Source organism: Arachis ipaensis, chromosome B06 (assembly GCF_000816755.2).
Source record: "Arachis ipaensis cultivar K30076 chromosome B06, Araip1.1, whole genome shotgun sequence".
NCBI classification, from domain to species: domain Eukaryota; kingdom Viridiplantae; phylum Streptophyta; class Magnoliopsida; order Fabales; family Fabaceae; genus Arachis; species Arachis ipaensis.
In genome coordinates, this window is record NC_029790.2 from 94,961,316 (window position 1) to 94,984,817 (window position 23,502).

The following is a 23,502-nucleotide window of genomic DNA, read 5'->3' on the forward strand; positions in this document are numbered from 1 at the left end:
TATAGATTCTTCTTGTGGCCTTGATTGGTTGACAATTGTGGGCTTACTTGCTTGAAGTTTAAGTGGACTTAGAGCGAATTTAATTGAGCAAAGGTGAGCACTACAAAAAATATTTTATTTTACCGGAATTATTTAACAGGACTTTTTATAAACCCCTGAAAAATTATTACCTTTTTTCTTTTTTCCTTTTCACTTTTCAAAAATCAATTTACAGGATTTTTTATTTTTAATCTACAGGAGTTCTATAAACCCCATTATTTAATTTTTACTGTTCACTGGGTTCACTGGCTGCTGCTGCTGGTGGTTACGTTGTTGACGCTCTTGCTTGTTGTTCACCTATTGCCACACTTCTGGCCCTCTTTCTTTCTCTTTATTTATCCCTTACCACTGAGCCACGACCTACTGCACCCTGCCACTGCTTTTTCTTCTCATCAAAAACTCTGTTCACTGGCTGCTGCTGCTGGTGGTTACGTTGTTGACGCTCTTGCTTGTTGTTCACCTATTGCCACACTTCTGGCCCTCTTTCTTTCTCTTTATTTATCCCTTACCACTGAGCCACGACCTACTGCACCCCTCATTAACTGCCACTGCTTCCTCTGCGTCAACTCTCCTTAAATAGCCAATGTCAGTGTCGTTCTGGGCATTCATCCCCTCTGCCCATTGCAACTGCTAGCCGCTCCATTTCTGAGTTCAACTAGCATCCCCCCTCTCCCTATAACTCATTTTGTCAATTTGCACCAAGTTTCATTTTCTTTTTTCTGATCTTGAAGTTGATGAAGTTTTTAGCCAAATTTTAATTTTGTTGTTTAGATTTAGTTTGAATTTAATTGAATCTGAATTTTTAGGTTTAGCTTAGTTTGAATTAGGATTTTTAAATTAGAATTAGCTTTGGTTAGTGAATTTTGAATATGTTATTTTAGTTCTTGAGTTTGGTATTGTTGATGATTTAGATGATAATTCTTGATTGATTTCGAAGTGTTGTGCTTAAATTGAAGAATTTGTACATTTAATTTATTTGGATTGTGCTAATTATTCATGTTCAAATTCATGCATGCCAAGTGTTCAGCGATATGCCTCTATAACACTTTGGATTTTGAATTGCATGTTTGCTTGTGCATCATATTCTTTTGGTCAATTATTAGTATTAAATATATTACAATGAATGAAATTGTTATTGGATTATGCAAGTTTTAAATGATATAGTTGCCTAAATTGAATAATATTATGCATGTTTCTTGAATTTCATGCTTAATGTCAATTTAAAGAGATTGAAGTATTTGTAAATACTGGATTATTAATAATTTACTTTGCTTTGTTCCCCTTTTCCTCTTGTGGTTGTTATTAATACTTATCTGGGTATTAACTTCTAGTGATCCAATTGCAGGTCAATGGATTGCTTTCGGTTAGGTTGGCCAATGCATGTTGATGCTGATTTCTTTTGGGTGCCATCAATTGAGCAGTCCAATTTTGACAAATCTAATGTAAGCAATGCTTATTAATATTTCATTTTCTCTTCATAAACATTGAATTTTATATTCCACTCACACCACATCACATTTCTTATATGAGAATAGTTCACTAGATTTGCATTAATTTATTGCACCTCTCACATTACTTGTCATTGTGAAAGCTTTCAATCCTTTCACTCTCAACACCACTTAGAATTCACAAATTTCTCTTTATCTATGTCACATACTTGATCAATTCAATTTTATTTTAGTGCAATTTACCTTGTTTAAACTTGGTCAAACTTTATTTGCATATTCCCTAATTCTCTCTTGGTTACTCATATTGTGTTTTTTTACTTTTCCTTATTAGCTTGTGTTTTTATTTTTTTTTAATATTAAAGCCTTTAATATTGTATAAGTTAAGGACTTAATGAGTTACTATGGCCTCATAACTTGTGGATTGATTTTTTTAGGATTTGTCTTATCCTTTCCTTTAATAGGCATGCTTTGTAAATAGTTAGTAAACTTTAAAATATGTTATTTTAGTTCTTGAGTTTGGTATTGTTGATTATTTGGCTAATAATTCTAGATTGATTTTGGTTTGCTCTGCTTAAAATTGAAGAATTTGTGCATTTGATTTGCTTGGATTGTGCTAATTATTGTCGTTTAAATTCATGCACGCCAAGTGTTCAGTGATATGACTCTATAATGCCAAGTATTTGTTTTGATTTGTATTTTTACAATTCAGCTAGTAAAATATTGTGGTTTTTAATATTGAACTAGAGCAGAGTTATGTTCTTCATGAATTAGAGAAGAGTCGTTCATCCTAATAATTAAATTATGTATATAGTTTTTGGCTAATGATAAAGGGTTTGATCTAAGGCTATGCATTTTTTTTCTCGCGGAGATTGATAATTTGCATGTATTATTTAGCTAGGCTTCCAAACTTGATATCTTTCAAGCAAGGTAATTAGTGAAGAATTACCTTAATTGTCTAATATTGAACTACTATGACAATTTACAGTAAAGGAAACATATTGCGCACCTAATTATATATATAGTGCAGTTTGCGTATGATCAATTTCAAAGAGTAGTACTAGTATATAGTTTTTTTTTATGGGAAGTGCTTTATATGCTTTAATTTTCCTTATTAGCTTGTGTTCTTAGTTTTTTATTTTTAATTTTCATGCCTTTAATAATGTATGTAGCAACATTCAAGCCACTCATTTATTTATTATTGTTGCTGCAACTGCCATGGGAGTTGTATTCTTTGGTGATATTCTGTCTGTTGAAAGGTACACTTGTTCAATTTTAACATGAAAAAACAAGTATACTAATGCATATGAATAAAGAAATTGCTTTCTGTCATTTTTTATTAGTATAAATAATTCTTGAGTCTTATTAATGGAAAAATAAAAAGGGAAAAAACAAGTTTGGAAGATATTTATCTCATAGCAAGTTATACCTTAAATCAAATTAGTTGAAATCGAGTAGACTTTTACACCGAACTAAAAAAGAATCAATAAATTGTGCATGAAAATATACATGGTTCAATGCTTGTATTTTTCTAATTAATTTGCATACATAGCCTTTTGAAGCTATATTGTGAATTTCTTTTAAATATTCTTGTGAATTTTCATACTCATGCCATACTTAGCCTTCATGGTTCAAACTAGCGGTTTATTGTTTTCATTTTTTTTTTTTGGAGTATACATGTAAATCCATATAAATTGTAGTATAATGTCATTTTATTCCTTATTTGGCAAGTTTATGATTAAAAAGGAAAAGACCCTTGAATTCCAAATGTTCCTTCACAGCATAGCATGATCCTGGGTGTGTATTCCAACTCTATTGCTAATTACAACTTAGTTTCTGTTAAATAAGTTTCTAATATGTTTTGGCTGGGGCATGTAATAATGACCTTTCAATTACAACTTAGTTTCTACTAATTACAACTCTTAAATTAATGACTTTTTATTTTAATCTTTTTGTGCAGGAACTCTTATTGACAACCAAATTGGCAATCCTATTATGTTTGATTAAATTGGTTTTATTTTTTCATCAATCCTTTAATCTCAATGTAAATTTTATGACTAATTATGTGAGAATGGCATAGCAGAAGATTGTTTTAAAAGATGTATTTGATTAGCTTGTTTGATATTATGAATGTTTGAATCTGTTCTGCTTCTTTTTTTTTAATATTGGATCACATTTTGTGGGGGGTTCAAACTCCCGCAATTTTTTTTTAAATTCTGGCTTACCGAATTGCGGGGGTTTTAAACCGCTACAAAGCTAGAAAAAATCACTGCTAATTGCAGAAGTCAAAAACCGCCGCAATATATACCAGATAACAGCGGTTTCTTAAAAACTCCTGCAATCAAATAGTAGGACACATAACTGCGTCAATTTTCTGAACCGACGTAACACGTTTTGCGGAGGTCAAAAACTCCCGCAAAAACCGAAAAAAACCCCGCAATTTAGCGTCTTTTTTGTAGTGGAGGTCCAGGGGTGTAATAAGCCCCAATTTTGTGGTTTATCTTGTGCTTAATTTGGGGGATTTTATCAATTTTTCTCACATTTATTCAATGAAATAGCATGGTTTTGTAATTCTCCCTAAATTTGTGCTTAAGTATGAAAACATACTTTTTAGGCCTTAAAATAGCTAAATTTAACTCACTTTAATTCTATTCGATGCCTTGATATGTTTGTTAAGTGATTTCAGGTTTAGAAGGCAAAGATTGGATTGACGAAATGAAGAAAAAACATGTAAAAATGGAGAACTCATGAAGAAATGAAGTAATCGCAAAGCTGTCAATCCTGACCTCTTCGCACTTAATTGATCATAACTTGATCTAAAAAAGTCCAAATGAGGCGGTTCTAGTTGCGTTGGAAAGCTAACGTCCAGGACTTCAAAATGATATAAAATTTGCCTTAGTTGCCCGGCGTCTAGAGACATGTACATGTGCATCACGTGTACACATGGGTGGATCAGCGTGACTCACTAAAGGCAAATCGTGGCGAGCGATTTCAAGCTCATTTTGGGCCCAATCCAACTCATTTCTAATGCTATTGAACCCAAGGATTGAAGGGGGAATGAACCAAGTAGTCATAGTTTAGTTTTTGCATCATGTTTTAGGTTAGAATTCTAGAGAGAGAAGCTCTCCCTTCTCTCTAGAATTTAGGGTTGTTTAGGTTTAATTTTCTTAAATTCAACTTTCAATTCTTGTTTTGATTTAGTTTTCCTTCTTAATTTCTTGTATTACATCTTTGGTCTTCTAGTTTTACTTGTTCATTTCCTTTATTTTGTTACTTTTATGTTTATGAACCCTTGTTGGATTTTCATTTTCTTTCAATGCAATTTTATGTTTCCATGCTCTTTTATGTTTATCTTAGTTGTTATTATTGAATTCTTGCTTATGTTAGTCATGGGTTTCTTTTAATTCTTGCATTTTGTGATGTTTACTTTTATTGCATACTAGGTGTTTGATAGAATGTTTCCTCTAGTTATTGAGTAGTTTTCTTTACTCTTGGCCTAGGCTAAGGGAATTTAATGACATTGAGTCATTGGGTCTCATTGAATTGGTGATTTGAGAATCCTATGTGGTCAATTTGATGTCCATTGACACTAACCTACTATTAAGCTAATTAATAGCTAGGTTGGGACTTATGGTTGATGTTGATCAAGCCTATTTAACGTACTTAATGCTTTAAGGTAGACATTATACTTACTTCAAGCATAAGAGTAGACTTAATGGGTTGGTTCCTCATAATTGTCAATATATAGTTTGTAGACAAGGATGGTGATCTCAATTCCCATGTCTTAGCCAAGAGTTCTTTTCCTTTATTTTATTAGTTCTTATCATTTACTTTCTTGTTGTTTACTTTTCTTGTCAAACTATAAAAATCAAACCCCCCTTGCATTTTTATAGCCAATAATTGACCACTTCATTGCAATTCCTTGTGAGACGACCCGAGGTTTGAATACTTCGGTAAATTTTTATTTGGGGTTTGTACTTGTGACAACCAATATTTTTGCATGTGAGGGTTCTTTGTTGGTTTAGAACTATACTTGCAATGAGATTTCATTTGTGAAATTCTAAACCGTACAAGAAAACGAACATCAAAATGGCGCTGTTGCCGGGAAATTACAATGGTGTTATATTATTAGCTATTGTGAATATTGTGAATATGTTTGCCTTTTGCTTATTTGTTAGTTTTTGTTAGTTTTTATTTGCTATTATGAATTCTCACCCCTTTGGTTATGAGTTTGGCTCAAATTATATTGTAGGGAATGGAAGCTACAATGATAACATGCATCAAGGATGGAACAGTCAAAGGTGGAGGGAGCCTCAAAAGATTGATCACCCTTCTTGGCAACAACCTCCTCCGGTCTCTTATAGTTATAATTCCACTCCTAATGCATATCAATCTAATAGATGTGGTGACCCTTATTGTGATTGTCAATGACCACCACCACGTGCCAACGAACTACCCCCTCAACCTGGTTTTGAACCATCATACTCACAAGCCCTATACCACCAAATACCTCCATATGGCTATAATCCTTATCCACCATTAATTCTTGCATTTTGTGATGTTTACTTTTATTGCATACTAGGTGTTTGATAGAATGTTTCCTCTAGTTATTGAGTAGTTTTCTTTACTCTTGGCCTAGGCTAAGGGAATTTAATGACATTGAGTCATTGGGTCTCATTGAATTGGTGATTTGAGAATCCTATGTGGTCAATTTGATGTCCATTGACACTAACCTACTATTAAGCTAATTAATAGCTAGGTTGGGACTTATGGTTGATGTTGATCAAGCCTATTTAACGTACTTAATGCTTTAAGGTAGACATTATACTTACTTCAAGCATAAGAGTAGACTTAATGGGTTGGTTCCTCATAATTGTCAATATATAGTTTGTAGACAAGGATGGTGATCTCAATTCCCATGTCTTAGCCAAGAGTTCTTTTCCTTTATTTTATTAGTTCTTATCATTTACTTTCTTGTTGTTTACTTTTCTTGTCAAACTATAAAAATCAAACCCCCCTTGCATTTTTATAGCCAATAATTGACCACTTCATTGCAATTCCTTGTGAGACGACCCGAGGTTTAAATACTTCGGTTAATTTTTATTGGGGTTTGTACTTGTGACAACTCAAATTTTTTATGTGAAAATTGTTTGTTGGTTTGGAGCTATGCTTACAACGAAGTTCTTGTTTCTATAAGAGAAATTCTAGACCGACACACAAAAGCTCATTATCAAAATGCCGCCGTTGCCGGGTAATTACAATAGTGCTATGTTATTGGCTATTGTATATATTGTGAATATGTTTGCCCTTTTGCTTCTTTGTTAGTTGTTGCTAGTTGTAGTACTTTGTTTTCTTTATTTCTTGTTAGCTTTTGTTTTTATTTCCTATTTCACCATGAATTCTCACCCCTTTGGCTATGAGTTTGGTTCAAACTATGTTGTAGGAAATGGAAGCTTCAATGAGGATGTACATCAAGGATTTGGAAATCGAAGGTAGGAGGAGCCCCAAGCTTATGGACAACCTTCTTGGCAACAACCTCTTTCCGAATCAAGTTTGACTAGAGTGCTTGGGGATATGACTACTCTCCTCACGGAGATGCGCAGAGACCGAAGGGCATTTTATTCCATCCAAGCCGTTCAAGCTTTACCCCAACATGACTACTCTCCAGATTCCTATGGGTATAATCCTAATCCTAATGCATATCAATCTAGTGTGTGTGATGATCCTTATTGTAGTTGTCAATCACAATCACCACCACCCTATGCCTATGAACCACCTCCCCAACATAGTTTTGAACCACCACACTCACAAGCCTCATACCACCAAACACCTCCATATGATCCTAACCCATATCCACCATATCAACCACCTTGTGAACCATATGAAGAACCACCCCAATTCAACCCCCAATACCCTAAAAAACCACCACCTCCATGTTATTATCAAGATGAGCTACCTCCAATGTATGAGAACTCTCAACCACAAGATGAATCACCTCCCATATTTGAAAAAATCATGGCTCAATTTGCCAAAATCACGGCCACCTTGGAATCATGGGACACATGCAACAAGCAAAGCATCTTTACGGATGAATGTGAGGGACCAACCAAAGAGTAGAGCATGAAGGAGATTCTAGAATCCTAACATGAGGACAAGGAGATGGGGTGTGTCTTGGAACAAGTGGAGAGTGAAGAGATTGTTAATGAAGAAGAAGTGATTGAAGAGCTAGGCGAAATTGAACAAGAGGTGGATTTCAAACTTGAAGACACTTCCACACCAAGTGATATTGATGATGATCTTGTGGAAGTTGTTGAACCTTCTTCTAATGAGCTTGAATTTGGTGTTGAGGAGGATAATGCGCAACCTCCAAGGCATAGTATGAATGATGAAAGATTGGAAGAGGATGATCAAGAGGCAAGTTCCACCAATGAAGAATGTGTGGAAGAAGTTGATGGGCAAGGAATTGAAGCTGAAGAAGTTTGCCAAGAGGTGGAGGTAGTCAAAGAAGAGCACAAGGGAGTAGAACTTGCAAGATCATTAGGACCACCCCTTCCTAAGTCACCATCCAACACAACATTCAAGTGGGTAAAATTCTTATCCCTAAGCTTTACTTTCTCACTTGAATATGGTTTGATTGAAAATGATGGTCAACTTAGAGCTCTTTGTGGAATTAAGAGTAAGAGAGAGTTGTGTAGTGGTTGGAAACATCACTCTAAGTTCATGATGGTTGCATGCTCAAAGTTGAATAGCAATGGTTGGTGTAGAACCAAATTGCATGGGCCTAGGAGAATGTTTGGATGCTTAATTGAGAATTCACAAGCCTTGTCACCCAAATTTAACTATGGTAGTCACCGAGAAGATGGGTGCAAGAACAAGGTTTGGGACTGGTGCACGAAATTGTGATCACACTTTTCACAACTCCGCACAACTAACCAGCAAGTACACTGGGTCGTCCAAGTAATACCTTACGTGAGTAAGAGTTGATCCCACAGAGATTGTCGGCTTGAAGCAAGCTATGGTCATCCTGTAAATCTTAGTCAGGCAGATTCAAATGGTTATGAGGTTTTGATAATTAAAAGATAAATAAAACATAAAATAAAATAAAGATACTTATGTAAATCATTGGTGGGAATTTCAGATAAGCGTTTGGAGATGCTTTGTTGCTTCTGAACCTCTGCTTTCCTATTGTCTTCTCTCAATCATGCGTGCTCCCTTCCATGGCAAGCTGTATGATCCTCTCGGATGAAAAATACCAGGTACGGTTTCTGCACGGCTAATCAACTGTCGGATTTCTCGTCTCGGATGAAAAATACCAGGTACAGCTACCGCACGGCTAATCATCTGTCGGTTCTCACTAGCATCAGAATAGGATCTCTCTATCCTTTTGCACACTGTCACTGCGCCTAACATTCGCAAGTTTGAAACTCGTCACAGTCATCCCTTCCCAGATCCTACCCAGAATACCACAGACAAGGTTTGGACTTTCTGGATCTCAGGAATGCTGCCAATTGGTTCTAGCCTATACCACGAAGGCTCTAACCTCATGGACTCAGTCCGTGGATTAGAAACCCAAGAGAATATACTCCGACTGTCGTCCAATGACTACGTTAAATATCATGTAGACCGCTTGTGGTTGTCAGGCACGCGGATCTTGGCTAAGCGAGTAACGAAGATAGTGGGTGATTGTCACGGGTCACCCCTTCATTCTGACTTAACTGAATTAAGTACGAGAGTATATCTTGGAGAAGAAGTAAGCGTGAATTGAAAGAGAAACAATAGTACTTGCATTAATTCATGAAAAACAGCAGAGCTCTGCACCTTAATCTATGAGGTGTAGAAACTCCACCGTAGAAAATATATAAGAGAAAAAGGTCTAAGCATGGCCAAATGGCCAGCCTCCAAAACGTAACATATGGCATAAACTCTAAAGGTTCGATCCGAATACAATAGTAAAAAGTGCTATTTATACTAAACTAGTTACTAGGGATTACAGAAAATAAGTAACTAAGTGCAGATAGTGCAGAAATCCACTTTCGGGGCCCACTTGGTGTGTGCTTGGGCTGAGCATTGAGCTTTACACGTGCATAGGCCTTTTCTAGAGTTAAACGCCAGCTTGGATGCCAGTTTGGGCGTTTAACTCCAGTTCTGGTGCCAGTTCTGGCGTTTTACGCCAGAAAAGGGTCTCTAGATGGCGTTTAGACGCCAGTTTGGGCCATCAAATCTAGGGCAAAGTATGGACTATTATACATTGCTGGAAAGCCCAAGATGTCTACTTTCCAACGCAATTGAGAGAGCGCAAATTGGGCATCTGTAGCTCCAGAAAACTCCATTTCGCGTGCAGGAGGGTCAGAATCCAACAGCATCTGCAGTCCTTTCTCAGCCTCTGAATCAGACTTTTGCTCAAGTCCCTCAATTTCAGTCAGAAAATACCTGAAATTACAGAAAAACACACAAACTCATAGAAAAGTCCAGAAATGTGATTTTTTCATAAAAACTAATAAAAATATAATAAAAAGTAACTAAAAACATACTAAAAACTATGTAAAAACATTGCCAAAAAGGGTATAAATTATCCACTCATCAGGGACCCTGGAATTCTTTTCAACAATCAAAACTCTTGGGGCCTTGTCATTTAATTAAGCTTACTCGAGGGCTTTATGCACCTAATTTGGGATCCCGGTGGACATTGGAGATGCAAACATTGGTGGGGATTCAAGGATGAATTCAAGCATAAACCACCATAGCAAGGACCCCCACCAAATGTCCAACTTAAGGACTTAAACTAAAAGTGTTAGGTGGGAGACACCCCACCATGGTAAACTCTTTCCATTATCTTGTATACGTAATCAATGAATGCATTGAGTTGCCATTGTTAGGTAGTTTTCTTCTTTTCATACTTTTGCATGTTTTGCTTTGATTGCTAGGTTGCATATTAGATTCATGCTTTGATTAGAATAGTTGTTTTCGAATTGCATTTTGCTTGTAGTATAAGTTTTGTTTGTTTTTGAAAATTTTTCAAAAACTAAAAATTTGTTGTTAAATTTGAATTTTGATTGTTTTAGAATGCTTGTAGATTAGGAGAGTGACCTGTTTCTGTAAAAAAAAAAAAAAAAAAAGAAAGCACGGACACGCGCGCACGCTGTACGCATACGCGTCGATGAGAGAATGCAGCCCCTCATACATGGGACCCGAGAGTTACGTGAACACCACGCGTACACTGTGCGAAACGCACAGCTGCACCCACGCGTACGCGTACATCACGCGTACGCGTCGATTTCCACTCTCACCATCCACGCTTAAGCGTACAGGACGCTTACGTGTCGCTTGTCCATCCTGCCACCCACGCGCGCGCGCACATGGTGCGCACGCGTCGATTCCGCGCCCTGCCTCCCCTGTTTTCTTCTCTATTTTCTTTACTCCTCCTCTCTTATTTTCTTTCTTCTTTCTTTATACCTTTCTTCTTCTCTCATCTTCCTTTCTTACTTTCTTCATTTTTATGTGTCAAAAAATTTTTTTGCACTTTTTATTTTTTCTCATCTTTCATTTTCTTTTGTTTATTGCATTTGCATACCTTTATTCATTACTTTTTAATTTTGTTTTTTTATATAGCTTGTTCTTATTTTCTTTTCTAAAGTTTCTTATTTTAATAGTGGTGTTGAATTCTCTTACTCAATTGTTGAGAATTTCTTGGTTAATCTTGGTGCTTCTTGACTTGTTTAATATTGATGGGTAACTGATAAACCCCAATTTTGTGGTTTATATTGTGTAGAATTTGGGGGATTTTGTCAATATTTTTCACACTTATTCACAAGAAATGCATGGTTTTGTGTTCTCTTCCTAATATTGCTCCATGATGAAAAACATGCTTCTTTTGCCTTAAAATTGCTATATTTTGATCCTCTTTTATTACCATTCGATGCCGTGATGTATTTGTTGAGTGATTTCATAATTTATAGGGCAAGAATGGCCTAAAAGAGAGAAAGAAAGCATGCACAAGAGGAAGGAACATGAAGATTTGGATTTTGGAAACTTCAGCATGCGCGCGCACGCGCACCTCGCGCGCACGCGTGGATGAGGACAGCTGGAAGCGGTGCGCAAAGAAGGACGCATCCGCGCAATTTAGGAAAATCCACACCGGCGCGCACGCGTACAGGGCGCGCACGCGTGGATTACAAAATCAATTGGCGCGCACGCGCGACAAGCTGCACGTGACCTCATTAAAGGAAATCGTGTCTGGCGATTTCTGAGGCTCAAGGGGCCCAAATTCAAGCTGGTTTTGCATGGAAAAGACCCAAGGATGCTAGGGAGAAAGGGGGGATCAATCATTTTACACTTAGACACAACTTTTAGCTAGTTTTTTGTTCTCGTTCTTCTAGAGAGAGAAACCCTTGTTCCTCTCTAGATCTAGCTTTAATTTGATCTTTTCTTGTTGAATTCTAAATTGGATCTTGTTAATTACTAGTTTTAATTGCTTAATTTGAATTCCTTAACATAATTTTGTTTAGATCTTGTGTTAGTTTATGATTTCTATTCAATTGTCATTTTATACCCATTTTATGAATCTTGTGAATCTTGAATTGCTAATGTTACATTGATGATTTTCATGATTAATTGTGTTGTTTGAGTGATTGCATGTTGATAATTATTAGTGGGTACTTGTTAGTTCCAATTTAATTGCAATTTGAATATGTCTTTTATTAATGCTTACCATGTGTTCGATGAAATGTTTCCTTTGATTATGGAGTAGTTCTCTTTACTCTTGGCCTAGGCCAAGGGAATTAAGTAAACTTAAGTCATTGGGTCTAACGGATTTGATGATTTGGGAACCCTTAGTGGTCAATTTGATAGCCATTGACACTAGACTACTATTAAGTTAATTAGTAGTTAGGTTGGACCTTATAGGTTGATGTTGACTAAACCATTTAACATACTTCAAGTATAGAAGTAGACTTAATGAGTTTGGTTCCTCATAATTGTCAAGATATGGTTATTAGACAAGGATAGTGACCCCAATTCCCGTGTCTAGCCAAGAGTTTCTTTTATTATTCATATTTGAAAACCCAAAAATCCTAATTGCTTTGTCTCAGTTATAGTTATTTGTTTAGTTTTAGAGTAGAATTATATTGGAAGTTATCTTATTAGTTTGGAATTGCTCACTTCTTGCTTTAGTTATTTGAATTAGTTTCTTGCATTTCAAGATTACTCGCTTATTAAGATTCCTAGTTTAATTTCTTGCTCATGACTTGCAACCCCAGAATTCTAACCAATGTTGAGGCACATGTTTGCCCATTCATTGTGAGACGACCCGAGGTTTGAATACTTCGGTTACTTTTATTGGGATTGAACTTGTGACAACCAATTCCTTCTAAATTTGATACTTGCGGATTATTTGTCGGTTGAGGACTATACTTGCAACGCGAAAAATCTTGTGAAATTCCTTATCGACGGTATCCGTGAGCATCAAATTTTTGGTGCCGTTGCCAGGGAATGGTTGCAACATATGCCTTGATATTGGTTATGTGAATATGTTAATATTGTAGATAGTTTACCTTCTTTCAATACTTAGCTATAGTTTAGATTTCTTTTGTATGTGTGCTATGACTCCCAAGTTTGATGACTCGGTCTCAACCGAATTCTAGCTTAGCCAAGTTTGACCCTGAGATTGAAAGAACCTTGTTACACACTCGGCAAGCTAGACGGTGGTTGGATTATACGGCTAGTACTTCGGCCTCTCTTGAGGAACATACCAAATCACTAGACGGTACCGAGAGTGACTTGGAGTCCGCTACTTCCTATTCTTCTGTTGGCACTACTAATACATCTTTGCATCCTACAGGTGAGCCATACATGGCGGAGCTACGACGGATCACTTTGCATGAGCAAGGAGCTCTGGATATCATACTTCAACCTTTGCAAGCAAAGTATCCCAACCTTTATCCAAAATTTGAGTTGAAGAGTAGCTTGATAAATCTACTTCTTAAGTATCATGGGTTGCCGGGTCAAGACCCCATCCGACGTCTAAGAGACTTTCAAGTTGCTTGTTCTACGACTCGAAGGCATGGAGCCAATGAGTTGGCTATTATGGTTTTTGCCTTCCCTTTCTCTCTTGAAGGGCAAGCAAAGATGTGATTTTATTCACAACTGGATGAGATTGTGACCAATTGGGATTTCTTAAGAAGAGAGTTTCTAGATAAATTCTTCCCACCGGAGAAGACTGACTACATCCAGAAGGAGATTTCGGGTATAATGCATATTGGACTCGGTTCAAGAGGCTATTGGAATCTTGTCCACACCATGGATTGAACACTCACTTGCTCATTAGTTACTTCACCGGAGGTCTTTGTGCGGAAGATAGAAGATTGCTCACCACTTCTAGTGGCGGTTCCCTTTCAAAAAACAAGACTGAGGGAGAAGCTTAGAAATTGATAAATGATGTTGCCGAGGCTACACAACATGTAAGGGTGAGAAGTAATCCTCTCAAGGGTGTGGTAGAACCATCCCCTTCCGAAGCAAGCTTAACTAAGGCGCTTGGGGACATGACCACTAACCTTATGCAAATACAAAAAGATCAAAAGGAATACTACTCCATCCAAGCCATCCAAGCCCCACCTCAAGTTGCTCAACTTGAAGGCCCTCCTAGAATTTGTGGTTTGTGCTCTAGCACCACACATTACACCGATCAATGCCATCAAGTTCAAGAGGAGCATGCCCTTGTCGTGGCCAATGTGAATTATAACAACCGTCCGCCCTATCCTTCTCAAGGCCAAAACAACTACTCTCATGGTAGTAATCAAAATCAAGGGTGGAGAGATAATGCACAAGGGAGCAATCAAAACCAAAGATGGAATAACTCTTCTTCTCATTACAATAACAACCAATCTTCATCTCAATACCACCACCACAACAACAACCACCAAGCCAACCAAAATCACCACAACCAAAACCAAAATAACTACACCAAATACCAAGCACCACACCATAGACAACAATTCAACCAATCCTCTTCATCTTCCACCAATCAATTCGATGAGCTTAGAGCCACTATGGAGAAACGGGACGAGAGCTACAAGGCTCAATTCGATACCATGGGCGCTCAATTGGCCAATCTTATCGACATGATTTCGAAGATGTCCATGTCCTCCTCCAACAACACCAACCAACCCTCAAGTTCTTCTAGCCTTCCTTCCCAACCCCAACCAAACCCCAAGGGCGGTCTCAACGCCATCACTCTACGGTCGGGGACTACATTAGAGGAGATACCTCCTAGGGTCATGGAAGACATTCATGAAGAAGAGGTGGTCGTTGAAGCTCCACATAAAGAGGAGGAGGTAGACAAAAGGCATGATGAAGAAGGAGTAAGCCTTAAGGAACCCAAGAGGAAAGCTATAGTGGATAAGTCCATTCCTATCCCATTTCCTTCATTGGTGAAGAAAGCAAAGAAGACCCCAGAATTTGATTTGAACATGCTTCAAGTGTTCAAGAAAGTTGAGGTAATCATACCACTTCTTGATGTTATCCAACAAATTACGAAGTATGCAAAATTTCTGAAAGACCTATGTACACACAAGGATAGGATAGGAGAGTTGGAGACATTATCCTTGGAAAGTTCGATTTCTTCCTTGATGGAGCCTATTCCAAAGAAATGTGGTGACCCTGGACCTTGTTTGGTGTCTTGTTGTATTGGTGGGCACACTTTTCATGACTATATGTGTGATCTAGGAGCTTGCGTAAGCATCATGCCACTCTCTATCTTTGTGCGATTGAATTTAGCTCCATTAAAAAAGTCGGCAACGAAGTTTGCCTTAGCTGATAAAAGTGTGATCACGGTGATGGGAATAGCAGAAGATGTACTTGTGGCAATCAAGGACTTGGTCTTTTCAGTTGACTTTTACATCCTTGAAATGCCTCCAACAGAAAATAGAAGCTCATCCTCCATTCTACTTGGTAGACCCTTCCTTAAGACCACTAAATTCAAGTTAGATGCCTTCACCGGCATATATTCCTTTGAGGTTGGAGAGAAGACTATCAAGTTCAATTTGGAAGAAGCCATGAAGCATCCTCCCGAAGAGCACTCCATTCTCTGATGTGATGTAATCGATGAAGTGGTAGCGGAAGTGCGAAAAGAAGACTACAACAAGTTATGCTACCCTATTGTTGAAGAGACGGATGACCAAGAGGATGAACAAGAGAAAGTTGTTGAAAGTGAACTCCGTGAGGTGGATGAAAAGGAACCTCAGCTTGAAGCAAAGAGTGAATTGAAGCCTCTTCCATCTCATTTGAAGTATGCTTTCTTAGAGGACAACCAAAAGTTTTCGGTCATTATTGCTAGTGAGCTTTCTAGTGAAGAAGAAGAAAAGCTCCTAGATGTTCTAAGAAAGTACAAGAAGGCAATTGGTTGGAGCCTAACCGATATTGTGGGGATTGACCCCCGCCAAGTGCATGCATCGTATATTTCTCCAAGAGAGAGCTAGGCCGGTTAGGCAACCACAAAGGAGGCTCAACCCGACCATCCTTGATGTGGTAAAGAAGGAGGTCACTAGGCTACTTGATGCGGGTATCATATACCCAATTTCTGACAGTGAATGGGTGAGCCCGGTCCAGGTTGTTCCCAAGAAATCGGGCATCACTGCAGTTAAAAAGGTTGATGGTGAAGTGGTCACCAAGAGAGTACAAAATGCATGGCAAGTGTGCATCGATTATAGAAGGTTGAATGCCGCTACAAGGAAGGACCACTACCCTTTGCCCTTTATCGATCAGATGTTAGACCGTTTGGCGGGTAAATCCCATTATTGCTTTCTTGATGGATTCACCGGTTACTTCCAGATTCATATTGCTCCTGAAGATCAGGAAAAGACCACATTCACTTGCCCTTTTGGCACCTTTGCCTACAAAAGGATGCCATTTGGACTATGTAATGCACCTGCTACTTTTCAGCGGTGTATGACCAGTGTCTTTTTCGATCTAATAGAGAATTGTCTGGAAGTCTTTATGGATGACTTCAGTGTTTATGGAACTTCATTTGATTGTTGCTTAGAGAACTTGGCCAAGGTCTTAGCTAGATGTGTTGACACTAACCTTGTCTTGAATTTTGAAAAATGTCACTTTATGGTAAGACAAGGCATAGTGTTAGAACATATGGTATCTAGTGAAGGCAGATTCTGATTAAAGAGTCTAAGAGATACTCATTCAATCGGATGTAGAACGGAGGTGGTTGTCAGGCACACGTTCATGGTTTGAGGAAGGTGATGAATGTCACAGATCATCACCTTCATCATAGTTAAGCGCGAATGAACATCTTAGATAGGAACAGGCGTGTTTGAATGGAAAACAGGAATACTTGCATTAATTCATTGAGACACAGCAGAGCTCCTCACCCCCAACAATGGGGTTTAGAGACTCATGCCGTCAGAGAATACAAAGTTTAGATCTGAAATGTCATGAGATACAAAATAAGTCTCTAAAAGTTGTTTAAATACTAAACCAGTAGCCTAGGGTTACAAAATATGAGTGGACTATGATGGATGATGCAGAGATCCACTTCTGGGGCCCACTTGGTGTGCTGGGGCCCACTTGGTGTGTGCTGGGGCTGAGACTTTAAGCAATTCACGTGCAGAGGCCATTTGTGGAGTTGAACGCCAGTTTTTGTTCCAGTTTGGGCGTTCAACTCCAGTTTTTGATCCTTTTCTGGCGCTGGACGCCAGATTTGGGCAGAAGACTGGCGTTGAACGCCAGTTTACGTCATCAATTCTTGTGCAAAGTATGGACTATTATATATTGCTGGAAAGCCCCGCCCTTAAGGTCACCTATGGACTACCCAAGAGCTGTCTTGTGTGTCCTTAGCACTTGAATAAGTGCTTCCTCTTCCTGTGAATTTAAAGCAGAGCTTATGATCACTGAAAAAGTGTCACCTTCTCCTAGAAATGCATATTTCAAGGATGGTGGTAGTGGCTTGAGCTCTGGTTTAGGAGGTTTTTCCTCTTTCAGAAGAAAGTTCAAAGGCTCTTTCATGTCCCCTGAATCCTCCAAATCAGGCTGAACATCTTTAAAGATGTTTTCTAACTCTGATTCGAGACTCTCAGCCATGTTGATCTCTTCTACCAAAGAGTCAATAAGGTCAACTTTCATGTAGTCTGTTGATGTGTCTGGATGCTGCATGGCTTTGACAGCGTTCAACTTGAACTCGTCATCGTTGACTCTTAGGGTTATTTCCCCCTACTGGACGTCAATGAGGGATCGTCCAGTTGCTAGGAAGGGTCTTCCTAGAATGAGAGTAGCACTCTTGTGCTCCTCCATTTCCAGCACAACAAAGTCAGTGGGAAAGGTGAATGGCCCAACTCTGACAATCATGTCCTCAATCACGCCTGATGGGTATTTAGTGGAACCATCAGCAAGTTGGAGACATATCCGGGTTGGTTTAAATTCTTTCATTATATTCCTCAACCTTAGTGGTTAAAGAAGCCTTTTTAGAGGGGTTGTTATCAGCACTTATGTGTGTCTGATCCCTCACTGGCAATTGCGTACCAGAGTCAGAAGCTGGAGTGACGTTAGACGCCAACTCACTGTCTGTTCCTGGCGCCTGAACGCCAGAAATGTGCCCCTGTTGGGCGTTCAGCGCTGGATTCTGCCCCATTTGGGCGTTCAACTCCAGATTCTTGCCCATTTCTGGCGTTGAACACCAATCCTGCCTTGTTTCTGGCGCTGAACGCCAGTTTTGGGCATGGTATGGGCGTTCAGCGCCAGCCTTCCACCCATTTTCTGGCGTTTTAGTGCCAGAATTATTTTTCCCTGGGCTCTTACTGTCCTCAGGGGAATCTTTGGTGGGTTGCTCATTTCTTGAATTTTTGATGCCTTGAGGTGGGGTATTTACGGATGTCTACTTTCCAACGCAATTGGAAGCACGCCATTTCGAGTTCTGTAGCTCCAGAAAATCCACTTTGAGTGCAGGGAGGTCAGAATCCAACAGCATCAGCAGTCCTTTTTCAGCCTGAATCAGATTTTTGCTCAGCTCCTTCAATTTCAGCCAAAAAAAATACCTAAAATTACAGAAAAACACACAACTCATAGTAAAGTCCAGAAACATGAATTTTTCCTAAAAACTACTGGAAATAAACTAAAAACGAACTAAAACATACTCAAAACTATATGAAATTATCCCCAAAACGTATAAAATATCCGCTCATCAGCATTTCTGTAGACCCGGCTAAGGTCGATGTTATCACCACTTTACCTCACTCCTCATCTGTGAGAGAGGTCCGCTCATTTTTGGGACATGCAGGATTCTACAGGTGCTTTATCAAAGATTTCAGCAAAATTGCTTTGCCATTGTCGCGCCTACTCCAAAAGGATGTGGACTTTGAGTTTGACAGTGCATGTGTGAAAGCGTTTGAAGAGTTAAGGAGAGTTCTCACCACGGCACCGATTGTGCGAGACCCCAACTGGACGCTGCCATTCGAGATAATGTGTGATGCGTCAAACCATGCAGTAGGTGCTGCACTTGCACAGCGTGATGGTAAACTCCCTTATGTCATTGCTTACTCTTCTAAAACACTGGATGCAGCACAATCTAACTATAGCACTACGGAAAAGGAACTCCTAGCCATTGTTCATGCTTTAGATAAATTTAGATCTTATTTTCTAGGGTCCAAGATAGTGGTATACACGGATCATGCAGCTTTAAAGTACTTATTGACAAAGAATGAGTCAAAACCTAGACTCATACGTTGGATCTTGCTTTTGCAAGAATTTGACATTGAGATTAGGGACCGGAGTGGGTCTCAAAACTTAGTTGCGGATCATTTAAGCCGCTTTGAGAATTTAAAATTTGACCCATTTCCGATCAATGACTCATTCCCATTGGATAGTTTGCATGCTGTGTCGGATAGCTTCCCTTGGTTTGCCCCAATGGCGAACTACTTGGTTGCGAAAATCTTCCCTCCCAACTTTTCTAAAAACCAAAGGGACAAGTTGAGGAGTGACTCCAAATACTACATTTGGGATGACCCTCACATGTGGAAGAGGGGCGTGGACCAAGTAATTCGGAGATGTGTGCCAGAATCTAAAATTCAACTTATTCTTGAAGCTTGCCATTCGTCCGAATGTGGTGGCCACTTTGGCCCACAAAAGACAGCTAAAAAGGTGTTGGATTGTGGATTCTGGTGGCCAACTTTATTCAAGGATGCTAACCGGTTCTGTGTGTCTTGCCATCAGTGTCAGAAGTCGGGAAACATGTCCCAAAGGGATGAGATGCCTCAGCAACCTATGTTGTTTTGTGAGATATTTGATATACGGGGTATTGACTTTATGGGACCGTTTCCCAACTCAAGTGGGTATCTATATATTCTGTTAGTGGTTGACTACGTGTCAAAGTGGGTAGAAGCAATACCTACCCGCCTTGACGATGCCAATACCGTCATTTCTTTTATTAGAAATCACATTGTATGCCGTTATGGGTCACCATGAGCAATCGTGAGCGACCAATGATCCCACTTTTGTAACAGAAAAGTAGAGGCACTACTCAAGAGCTATGGGGTATTGTATAAGGTTGCCATTGCTTATCACCCACAGACCAACGGACAAGCGGAAGTGTCCAACCGGGAGATTAAGAGAATCTTGGAGAAAGTGGTAAATCCACAAAGGAAGGATTGGAGCTTCCGGTTCGGAGATGCACTATGGGCGTATAGGACGGCCTACAAGACTCCGTTAGGGATGAGTCCCTTCCGGATCGTCTATGGTAAGGCATGCTACCTTCCGGTGGAAATTGAGCATAGAGCCTATTGGGCGGTAAAGCAGTGCAACATGGATTTCACCAAGGCGGGTGTGGCCAGGAAATTACAACTAGAGGAGCTCGAGTGCTTGAGGATGGAGGCAAATGAGAATGCCCGGATATACAAGGAGAAGACTAAAGCCTTTCACGATCACCACATCCGAAGGAAGGATTTTCAAGAAGGTGATGAGGTTCTCCTCTACAACTCGAGGCTGTGATTTATGCCTGGCAAGCTCCGTTCTAGATGGGAAGGACCCTTCAAGGTGAAAGAGATAAAGTCTTATGGAGTGGTAGAATTATTTAACCCTCAAAGTGACACAACTTTCAAAGTGAATGGACATAGAGTGAAGAAGTACCATGGCTACAAGTCACCAAGAGAAGTGGAAGTGCTCCTACTTGAGGATGCACCAAAGGGAGAGGAAGCTTAAGCAAAGGACCATCCAACTTAAGGACGTTAAAGAAAAGTGCTTGGTGGGAGGCACCCCACCATGGTAAGATTTTCCTTGTGTATACCGTCTTCTTTTTAGCTTTAGATTCTTGTGAATTTTGTGACTTCTTGATGTTGTTGATTGCTCAGGAATGCTAGTTTTATTGTTCTTGTTGGATGACTAGGATATTTAGATAGATTTCATCATTTTGGTCTGGATGAATTGTTGAATTAGAGAGAATGCTATGTTTTAAATAGTACATGAATTTGTGAGTGTTTTCTTGACTACTAGCTTAAACACCTGCCAAGAATATGTTAGGATAGCTCTTTCTATGTTGTTTAAAAAAAAGAAGGGGGAAAAGGCATCCACGCGCAAGCGCACTATGCGTGCGCGCGCCGGTGGTGCATTTTTTACTCCTGGGCCAAACACTCGAGACTCATGCCCACCTTGTGCACATTTCGTGCCAGGCACCCACACGCCAGCGTGCATGCCGCCTGCGCACCCCCTCGCAACTTGGCCATCGACGCGCAAGCGCACTATGCGCGCGCGCGCCGATGGCATAATATGAACTCCCTGGTACAAAAACCAGAGAGTTGTGCCATAATTGTGCCTAGTCTGTGCCCACACCAACGCGCCCGCACACTGCGCGCATCCGCGCCGGTAGTCAACCCCATCAGGCACGCGTCCGCGCACTGTGTGCGTCCGCGCGCCTGTGCTGCATGCCAATTCTGGTACAAGAAAACCGAGAGTTAGGCCTAGTTTGTGCCAATTCTGTGCCAGGGGCCCAACTGTATTCACGCGTACGCGTCCCTCGCTCCACCTTCACCGACGCGCTAGCATACCGTGCTCGCGCGCGTCGATCGCGTAAACCAATTTTAAAGCTGGCGCGCCTTGTTCTGTCCCCCTTCCACCCTATTTCTTATTTCTTTCTTCTTCCTTCTCCATTACCTCTCTTCTCTTCTTTCTCTTCCACAATCTACCACCACCGTCTCCGGCTACTTACCGGTGACCACCACCACTTCCGATGGCCCTACATCTCTTCTATCTCTTTCTCATTTTCACAATAAGAAAATTCTACCTTGATTCTTTTACACTTCTCAAGGTTTTACTTCTCCTATATCTCTTCTCTTACTTTCTTTGCATATCCTCCTTTTCTAGTTAGATGTTTCTTGTTAATTCACTTATTTTCTCTTTTAGTTGCATGCTTATACTACTTACTTTTTGTTTGTTTACTTTTTCCTTCTTCTTGCTTTTCCATGGATGTTGAATTTGAGTTTTCATTTGCTTTATAGATCTTCTTGATTGTTTTTCATTATCTTTGTCAGTAAGTGATGTTGTGTGATGATTGATATTTCATTTTGAGCTTCTAATTAGTTGAGTATCTCATAATTGCTCATTACTTGTTAACTGCACGCCAAGTGTTCGAGGAAATGCACATATGCCATTTTGGTTTGTTCTAGTCATATATCTTCAATTTGGTGCTTCCTCCTCATTCACTTACTCTCTTCTAAGTGCATTGAATCCACTTTGCCTATTACTTGCTAATTAGATACTCATTGAACATGACTTGCTCTTTGTTATGGATGCTTGAGCTAATTCTTCTCATGCTATATTGCATGCTTTACTCCCTCTTGCATCCCATGCTAAGTGTTGTGACCCACGTCTCTATGATTACTTTGTTGCAATATTTTTTTTGGGCACTATCTTTCACTTGCACATTTTGTTGAGATGATTCTTTGGGTTTAATGCTTTCTTTTTTTTCCGTCCTTTTTCAGGATGGCCACCAAGAAAGGCAAGGAGAAAGCTTCAAGGAAACCAGCCACAAAGAGGACACCCCAAAGGTCAAACTCTAAGCGCACTCTTCATTAGGAGCCAAACCCCTATCTAAGAAGGCGCGCCCCTACCCGCCCCGGAGTACATATATATATATGTTTTTATGAGATTAGGGTTTGCCCCCAGTCCACGAACCATCAGAGATCAGACCCCAAGTCCCCAAATCCCTAGTTGGTCGTCTTCTTCCTCATAGTCATAGAACCAAAGCTCTTTGCTCTTCAGCTCAGCCTCTCATTCCATGCCCGCCATTGCGCCGTCGCTCCGCAGCTCCTTGCCGTCATCGCAATTCCTTGGCATCACCACTTGGTCTCATTGTTCCTTGCTGTCGCTGCTCACCTCCCGCCTGCCGTCGGCCCGTCGCTGCTCAGCCGCACAACTCCTCGCCCTCGCTGCTCAGCTCGCACAGCTCCGTAAGTTCCTCTCTCTCTCTCTCTCTCTCTCTCTCTCTCTCTCTCTCTCTCTCTCTCGCTCTCTCGTGCTCTCTGTCTCTCCATCGTTGTGAGATCTAAGTTCTTCTCTTGTTCTTCCACAGATTCATCGCTTGGTCGCCGTCGCTGTGAGCTTGTCTGTCGCTGTTGCATGTGAGCCTGTCACCAGAGCCCCTTTTCTCTGTCTCTGACCGCCGGTAAGTCTTTGAGCCCCTCTGTCTTTGCAAATTTGCCATCCCACAGGCATGCTCTACTAGATTTGAAAAATTAAAGTTGTTTTCATTGATAAGAAGTGCATATTTAGTTTTGATAACAATATTTTTGACTAATAAGAAGTGCATGTTTAGTTTTGATTTATCATTTTTATGCATTTTGAATTTTGATTTTAATCTGATTTTGCAATTGTCATTGAGTACTGAATGGACCCTTCAAGATTAGAGTGATTTGGTTTATGAAAGGGAATATACCCAAGGTGTTCTAATTATGGAGAGAATTGGGCATTTGAAATTAGCAGAATTACTAATGTGCGGCAGTGTTCTGAATTTTTTTATTATTACAAAAATTAG

At 39.6% G+C, this 23,502-nt stretch overlaps 1 long non-coding RNA gene across 1 annotated transcript; it reads left to right on the plus strand.

Annotated features, from left to right (window-relative positions):
- Positions 1,364-3,625, plus strand: LOC107648283. The gene is made up of 2 exons (XR_002348997.1): positions 1,364-1,481; positions 3,445-3,625. It is a non-coding gene; the product is annotated as an uncharacterized LOC107648283 (long non-coding RNA).